The sequence below is a fragment of the Scophthalmus maximus genome, chromosome 17, assembly GCF_022379125.1.
Source record: "Scophthalmus maximus strain ysfricsl-2021 chromosome 17, ASM2237912v1, whole genome shotgun sequence".
Classification (NCBI taxonomy): Eukaryota; Metazoa; Chordata; class Actinopteri; order Pleuronectiformes; family Scophthalmidae; genus Scophthalmus; species Scophthalmus maximus.
In genome coordinates this window covers 2,685,324-2,692,500 of record NC_061531.1, presented here as the reverse complement: position 1 = coordinate 2,692,500, position 7,177 = coordinate 2,685,324, and positions in this window count along the sequence as shown.

Genomic DNA, 7,177 nt, shown 5'->3' with positions numbered 1-7,177 from the left:
GCAGGGTTACGGACATTTTATACAGCAGGACAGTTAAAAGCTCTGACAACTACAGGGAATGTTTGGGATGATATTTACCATGTAAAGAAATATTAAAGACTTCTGTTTTAATGTTCATAAACATCAAATTTAGATTAATAGTAGAACCTCCAAGTATCCTTATAAACATCCCTTTTAGTTCATATCTCAAAACTTCAACCCTGTCCCCCAGGCTACTAAATTGATTTCCCAATTACATTATGGTGGAACACAAAAACATAACTTCATCTCTATAGGAAATGTATTCATGCTTTTATTTTTGTTTTTCGTTTTTGTTTGAATGAGTGTGTGGAGTTCTACATACAGGCACACTGAAGTGGTCATGGTGGATAGTGAGCACACAAAGCCGAAACTTGGGGCTGGAGTAAGGGGGTGAAGTTGTGAGGCCCATCTGTGTTTATCCTCAGACAACAACAGCACTGTTGTTAAAGATTGCGATAGGTCCTGATTCACCTCAAACGTTGCTTCAGTTTGAAAAAAAAAAATGTAACCATACCCCTGGCAGTATCTTTAAATAAGTGCAAAAGGTTTGATAAAAAAGGTTATCAGTGCAAGTGGATGTTGTACTGAAAGACTGAAAACATTTTACTGATGCCATTTTCCAGATTCATTACGGCAATCACCATTTCCTCATTATGTTGGACCGAATTATGCATTTGCGGTGCAATTGAGTTCTATTTAAACATAATGTGTTGCAAAATGACATGCCCAAAAAGTGTACTGTTGAAACTTTTCAGGTATAGCACAGTGGTGCAGTGGTTATCACTGCAGCCTCCGGGTCCTGGGTGCAAACCTGCCGGCCAGGGGCCTTTCTGTCTGGGGTTTGCATGTGTTCCCCGTACCTGCATGGGTTTCTGCCTGGTTCTCCAGCTTCCATAGGTGTGAATTTGTCCATGAATGATTCTTTGTCTCTCAATGTGAGGTCTGCGATAGACTAGCAGCCTCTTCAGGGCTCCAGCCCCCCACAACCTTCAAAAAGTAGTACAGCTCATTATGGATGGATGAAATGAAACTATTTTGACCTGGCAATTACAGTATGTGGAGTTGACAGCTAAACAGTCTGATTTAGTAAGTGACACTGTTTGTAATACATTTTTCTCTTTCATTTATCCATATTCGACGGCTGTGGATTGGTCAGAATGGAAACACAATGAAGCCACAGCCACATGACTGAACACTCTGTGACATCATTGTGGTGATAACACCGTGTCATCATAACTGAGCATTCTTCATGTTGGATTTTGCCACTAGCGACACCCCAGATCAAATGTGTATAATGTGTAAAAAGTATAAGAACAGAACAGTGTGAGAGCCTTTGTTCCTATGGTCTCAAATCTGTTCCAAACAAACTGACAAGAATGTAAGAGGTTCTATCTGTCTCTACAGGTGCTGACACATATTGGACATGGATCACTGCGGCTGTCTTCAGAGTTCTGAGTAAGAGAAAGAAGCTGAATCAACAACCTTGACCTTTCTTGTGTCCTGGAACCATAGTTTAAGATACAGTGATGTAAACGTCGCCCATGTCAGTAATAACAGTGAGGAGAGAAACAAACTCAGGACAGACCTCCGTCACAGGGCGCCATAAAAGGAGGATGGACTACTGCAAACCTGGTAATTAACCAATAACCCTGCTTCTACAAGGAGACAAATGGGAATTCATACAGTGTCTGGCAACAAATTGTGGGGGTAAAGACTTCAAACTGGCAACTTTAAGGCTGGAGCTGACAGGACAGGAAGACAAAATGAGGAGCTCTGTGGTGAGTCACAAACTGGGGATGGAAGGAACTGTAAACTGGCAACCCTTTCAACTGACCTGGCAATTATAAGGATACAGAGAAAGATGACAAAACACCTCAATCACGTGTGACCTGGAGCCATAAAGGGGGAGTGAAGAGCTGCAAACCTGGCAACCCTGCATCTCATTGGCCAACAGTCATGGACAGGCACAAGGAAAGATCTCAGTCATGGCTGAATGGGGCCATAACGGGAGGATGAAGTTTGCTCACCTGGCACCGCCGCTTCTCGTAATGGCGTGTGTTTGCCCAGGCGGGCCTCTGAGGTGCATGCGTTGTAGAATGATGGTAACTCGGGGTCATGACCTCATCGTCTGCAAATAAGCTCATGCGCTATTTCAGGGAAATGTTTTAGAATGTACTGGCAATATGATAAACAGACACAGGTGCATTTTTCTCTCTGTGCACAATGATGATGCAGACGTTTAGTTGCCACAGAGCACTGGTTGTGGTATTGTCAGTTTACTGGCAATTTCGTTCAAGTTAATTGTGATTTTTTTTTTTACTGTCTGGTAACACATAGCCTTAGGCCTAAGCAGGTGGCGTTCTACCTTTTGCAACCTAGATCAGGATGGCTGCTTTTTAACCCTGCATCTTTTTAGTGTAAAATCATTATCTAATGTTTTGTCTGTCTTGTCATCGTTGTTGGACACTTTTCACTTCATATTTGTGGTCTGGCGAGCGGTTGAGCTCTCGGGGAAGACACTGCCCTGAACAAGAGTCACCTGTCTGAATTAAACACCACAGACTGCTTCTATGCATGATGTGTACTGATACATCTGTAGCTGTCTTTGTACAGTAAATCCCCCAGCCCAAGAAGTGAAGAGGTGGGAACATCCGTGTATCCTCACTAACTCTCAGGATTCAACCCATTCCACCATATTCTGGATTTTCTGGTTGAATAACAAAGATGGTGGGGAGCTATGATCTTTGTTCAAATATCAATGTCTTTCTGTGTGTGCTGTTATCAGAGTGTGTATTTGACCTCCATGGACAGAGCGATGCGGTGCAGTGTATGTGTGTGTGTGTGTGTGTGTGTGCGTGGTAGTATTAGTGCTGCTTGCTCAGGTTAGTCAACAGCAGCGTTTGACTTAGATAACTATTATTACCCTATTACTGATTGATTTCATGTCAAACATGTTTGTTCATTAAATATTGTTTGACCCATTGTCACTTTGTCGTGTTGTGCATGTGTGCACATGCTTGTGTGTATGTGTGTGAGTGTGTGTGCGTGTGTGTGTGTGTGTAGAATGAGCGTTGTCACTATATGATGGATGTGACCTTGCTCTCGCCCCAGTGTTGAAGACAACTGATGCACTTTAGCTGTTCCTGTTTCCCCCTGTGTCTTTTTGAAACGCACACCAAAGCGCGCGCACACACACACACACACACACACACACACACACACACACCACAACATAAACACACATTCACATACACAACAGAGGGTGTTGAAAGAATATGGCACAATAGCTTGTTTACTCAAGGCCTACACAGCATGCAGGCTGTGGGGTGTGTGTGAGTGTGTGTGTGTGTGTGTTGAGGACATAGGGTCACGGAGTGCACAGTATTAGTGAAGGCAACTGGTTTTTGGTGTTCAGGCCTGTCTGCCACATGAACACACATTCACACAAAAAAAAAAGCTTAAACACAAAAGAGTCAAACCTTATACTGTGGGACAGCAGTGTTACGATATACATATATATATATTTAGTTTTTTGCTTTTTTTGTGACAAATGTGTTTTATTTGAGCACAAGTATTACTTTCTGTCCTTTTCATTTTAAATAACAACCTTGATAAAATAGTCCGCATGTTGTCCTCATTAGTGGGATTTTATGGTATCTGATCTGAGGTTTCTAACTGCAGAAGTGTTGTTCATTTGGCTGTCCATTTTTTCTTCTTTTGTCCTGGCCTTTCTCAGCGAAGGATGGACAGGAATGTCTGGCCTGATAACCTCCTGCTCCCTGTTCTCCCTCTGACCTCTGACCCCAACAGTGCAGCCTGCTGACAAGCATACTTTGCAAAAAAAGGTCCATTTAAGTTCCACTGTTGGTTCACGACCTTTTGTCTTGCCTCCTCTTATTACCGTTGTTTAGTAACTATATAATGCAAAATTGGGGCCTGACTCTGCTGTACATTATGTTTGTTATGTTAACGTAATGTGATGGAGAATATGGATCAATGTCTGATTTGTTAGTCCAACATGGATCAGCCTCCAGTATACCACAGCAATTTGATTGGCAATAAAGATCGTTGTTAGAGGCTATGAGTATTTTCTATTCGTGCTTCTGCATGAAATTACTGCATGCATTTCAATAATCAGTGCTTATGGATGGATGCATGTACACACTGTGAGGAGCTTCTTAACTTCTGTGCCGTGGACGAGAATGCTGAATACACGTCATGCTGATTTGACATGATATGCAGTCGCAGGAAGTTCTATAGTATTTTAAGCAAGCGTTTTTTTTTCACATGCATCTTGTATGTATGTTTCAAAATCACAAAAAAAGGAAAAGGGCCCCAAACAAAAGTTTGGAGCAGGATATCCTGTTCATGTCTAGACGAGTATGACATTCATAAGAAGAACATTGCTACATCAACGACCTTCCAAGGTTAATCCATTATTTTCAACCTGTGAAAACAGGAACATATGGAAAATTCAAACACAAGTTGACGGGGTTGGTTCCTGAAGAAGACGAATGAAACTGTGTCTGTCTGAATCCATTTTTCTTTCATCGGTGTAGACTGATTATTTTGCTCATGATATGTCATATCATTTTTTTTTTAACACATTCATAAGGTTTAAACCTTGATTTTCATTGGAGGACATCTTTTAATGTTTGTGCTTATGTGCTTTGGCTTTTAGAGCCAGTGACTTTTAATTTTAAGTATATAAAGCAAGTTAAAAAAACACATAGGAACCAGATTAGACCTTTCTCCAATAAAGTAATGTAGTTATCAGAGTTGAATCAGTCAGGAGATGCATGACTCATTTAAACAATTTTTAACAATTTTATAACTATTCTTTTGATTTGTTTTTTTGTCTCTGTGAGTTCAGTTTGATCTTCTTATTTTTCTCATTGAAAGTGTATCTCTCATGCAGAGCTGCAGGCCTCGGTCAGCGGGGCGTGGCAGCTGCTCAGGGGGGCTGCAGATCTCCTCTGTGGGCAGAGCGGAGGAGGAGAGCTGCTGAACTCTGGGTGACCCGCGGAACACTCACCACAGCTCACACACACTGAAGTTGCCCAACGTCCTCCCAGATTACATTTTCCAATTAATGTTTTCAAGCTGTAATGTTGTTGTCCTGATTGTCCACGCTGTCCATGTCAATCTGACATGTGTGTAAAATGATGTACATTGCTGTGGAAAAAAAGTACTTGTCAGGTACAAAGTCTAACTAAGTAACTATCAAACTGCTTTGCGTTGTTGTGTTCTGTGCAACCAACATGAACTGCACATCTCTCTGATGTGGAAGAGGGATCCATCTTCAGTTGCTCTCCCTGAGGTTTCTTCTATTTTTCGAAATGAAGGGTCTGAGGACAGATGGTGTCATATGCTATACAGACTTTAAAGCCCCTTAGAGTTATTATGTGATTTGTGAATTTAAGCTTTGACTTGACATTAGCCATTCTTAGTGAGAGACAACAGGGAACTCTTTTGAATTGCACCTGAAAAATATCATAAAACATCAAAAACATATATATTGGCATCAAATTGTGATACCCTGGTTACTTAGCAAAGTAATGTAATGATCTGGAGGCTAGGCCAGTTCAAGTTAGTTAAATTGACTTCACTTACGGTGTACAATATTAAGTAAAAAGGCATGAATACTGATCAACCTCAGGTGATTATTTTAAAATTTCATGTTAACTCTCATGCTAATACATGAAACCATGACATTACTCATTAAATCAACAGGAAGTAGATTTTTTTAACCTTACAGTAAAATAAATCAAATCATTTTAATGGTTTACAAACTTATGATAGGGACAATGGCGTTTTTGTCATTGCCACAGCACTCCTCATACACCTGGTATAGGAAACAAGCTTGCTCTGTATTCTCAGTATTGATACAGTTGTGGTGAGGCACAGATGTGGGCAACAATATAAAACCATCACAGCTCTGATTGTTCCCAGGAGCGTTGCCACTATATGTTGTGATCTGGAGGAGGACTGGACCATCAGGTCTGTTCCTACATTCACTGTCAAGCCAGAATGCATTGGAAGGGCCTTGGTCAGGAAGGTGACGAAGAACTAAACAGTCACCCACAAGTTCCATGTAGAGACTGGAGGATCCTATGCATGGACGAGCATCTCAGCAGCACTCCACCTATCAGGCCTTTATGATAGAGTGGTCAGACGACCAGATGACAGACTGCTTTGAGTTGGCTAAAACAGCATCTGGGGGTCTCTGAGCATATCAGGAAAAATACTCTCTGGTCAGGTGGAACTGAAAATTAAAAGAACCCAAAGTACTGCTCAGCACCAGGCTAATACCATCTGTTGAAGCAAGGTGGTGGCAGCGGTATCATGCTCTGGGGCAACTTGAGATCAGACTGGTCAGAACTGCGGGACGGATGAGAATGGCTCAGCCGACAACTCCAAAGAACATCTGTGGAGACGCGAAGATGGCGGTGAAGAGATGTTTCGCATCCAATCTGATGGAGCTGGAGTGGACCTGTCAAAAAGAATGGCGTAACCTGCCCAAATCCAGGTGTACAGAGTAGAGACTGTAGAGACTCAATGCTGTGATTGATGTCAAAGAGGCTTCCAGAGAGTAGGATTTGTAAAAAGCAGATTTCAGTTTTTGCTTTTGGAATAAACAGGTTTTTCACTTGGTCATTATGGGTAGATTGATTCTGTCCATTTGAAATGGAATGCTTTCTGAAGCCACTGTAGTTATATAAAATGCAAGGCCTGCGTGTGAGTGGTCCAGGTATTACACGTGTTGTGGCGACCTCTATGTTGTGGGGGATAATCTTCCTTCTGGGGACAAGCAAGACCACATAACATACCTAAATCCTTACATTTGTGGTTAGATTTGTGCTTTTAAGGTTAGGGTAAGGTTTTAGTGATTACAGTTTTATGGTTAAGGCAAGAGCAAGTTTCTAGGAAATGATTGTAAGTCAATGTTATGTCCTCTGAAGTAATCGAGACATGAATATGTTTGTGTGCGTGTGTGTGTGTGTGTGTGTGTGTGTGTGTGTGTGCTTGTGCTTGTGCGGGGGGGGGGGGGGGGGGGGGGGGGGGGCTGGCATGTGCACTCATCTATGTAATTGAGACTCTGAACTATTGAACTGTAGCCACACCACTTTATCATTCACTGCTCATTGTGAGGGCA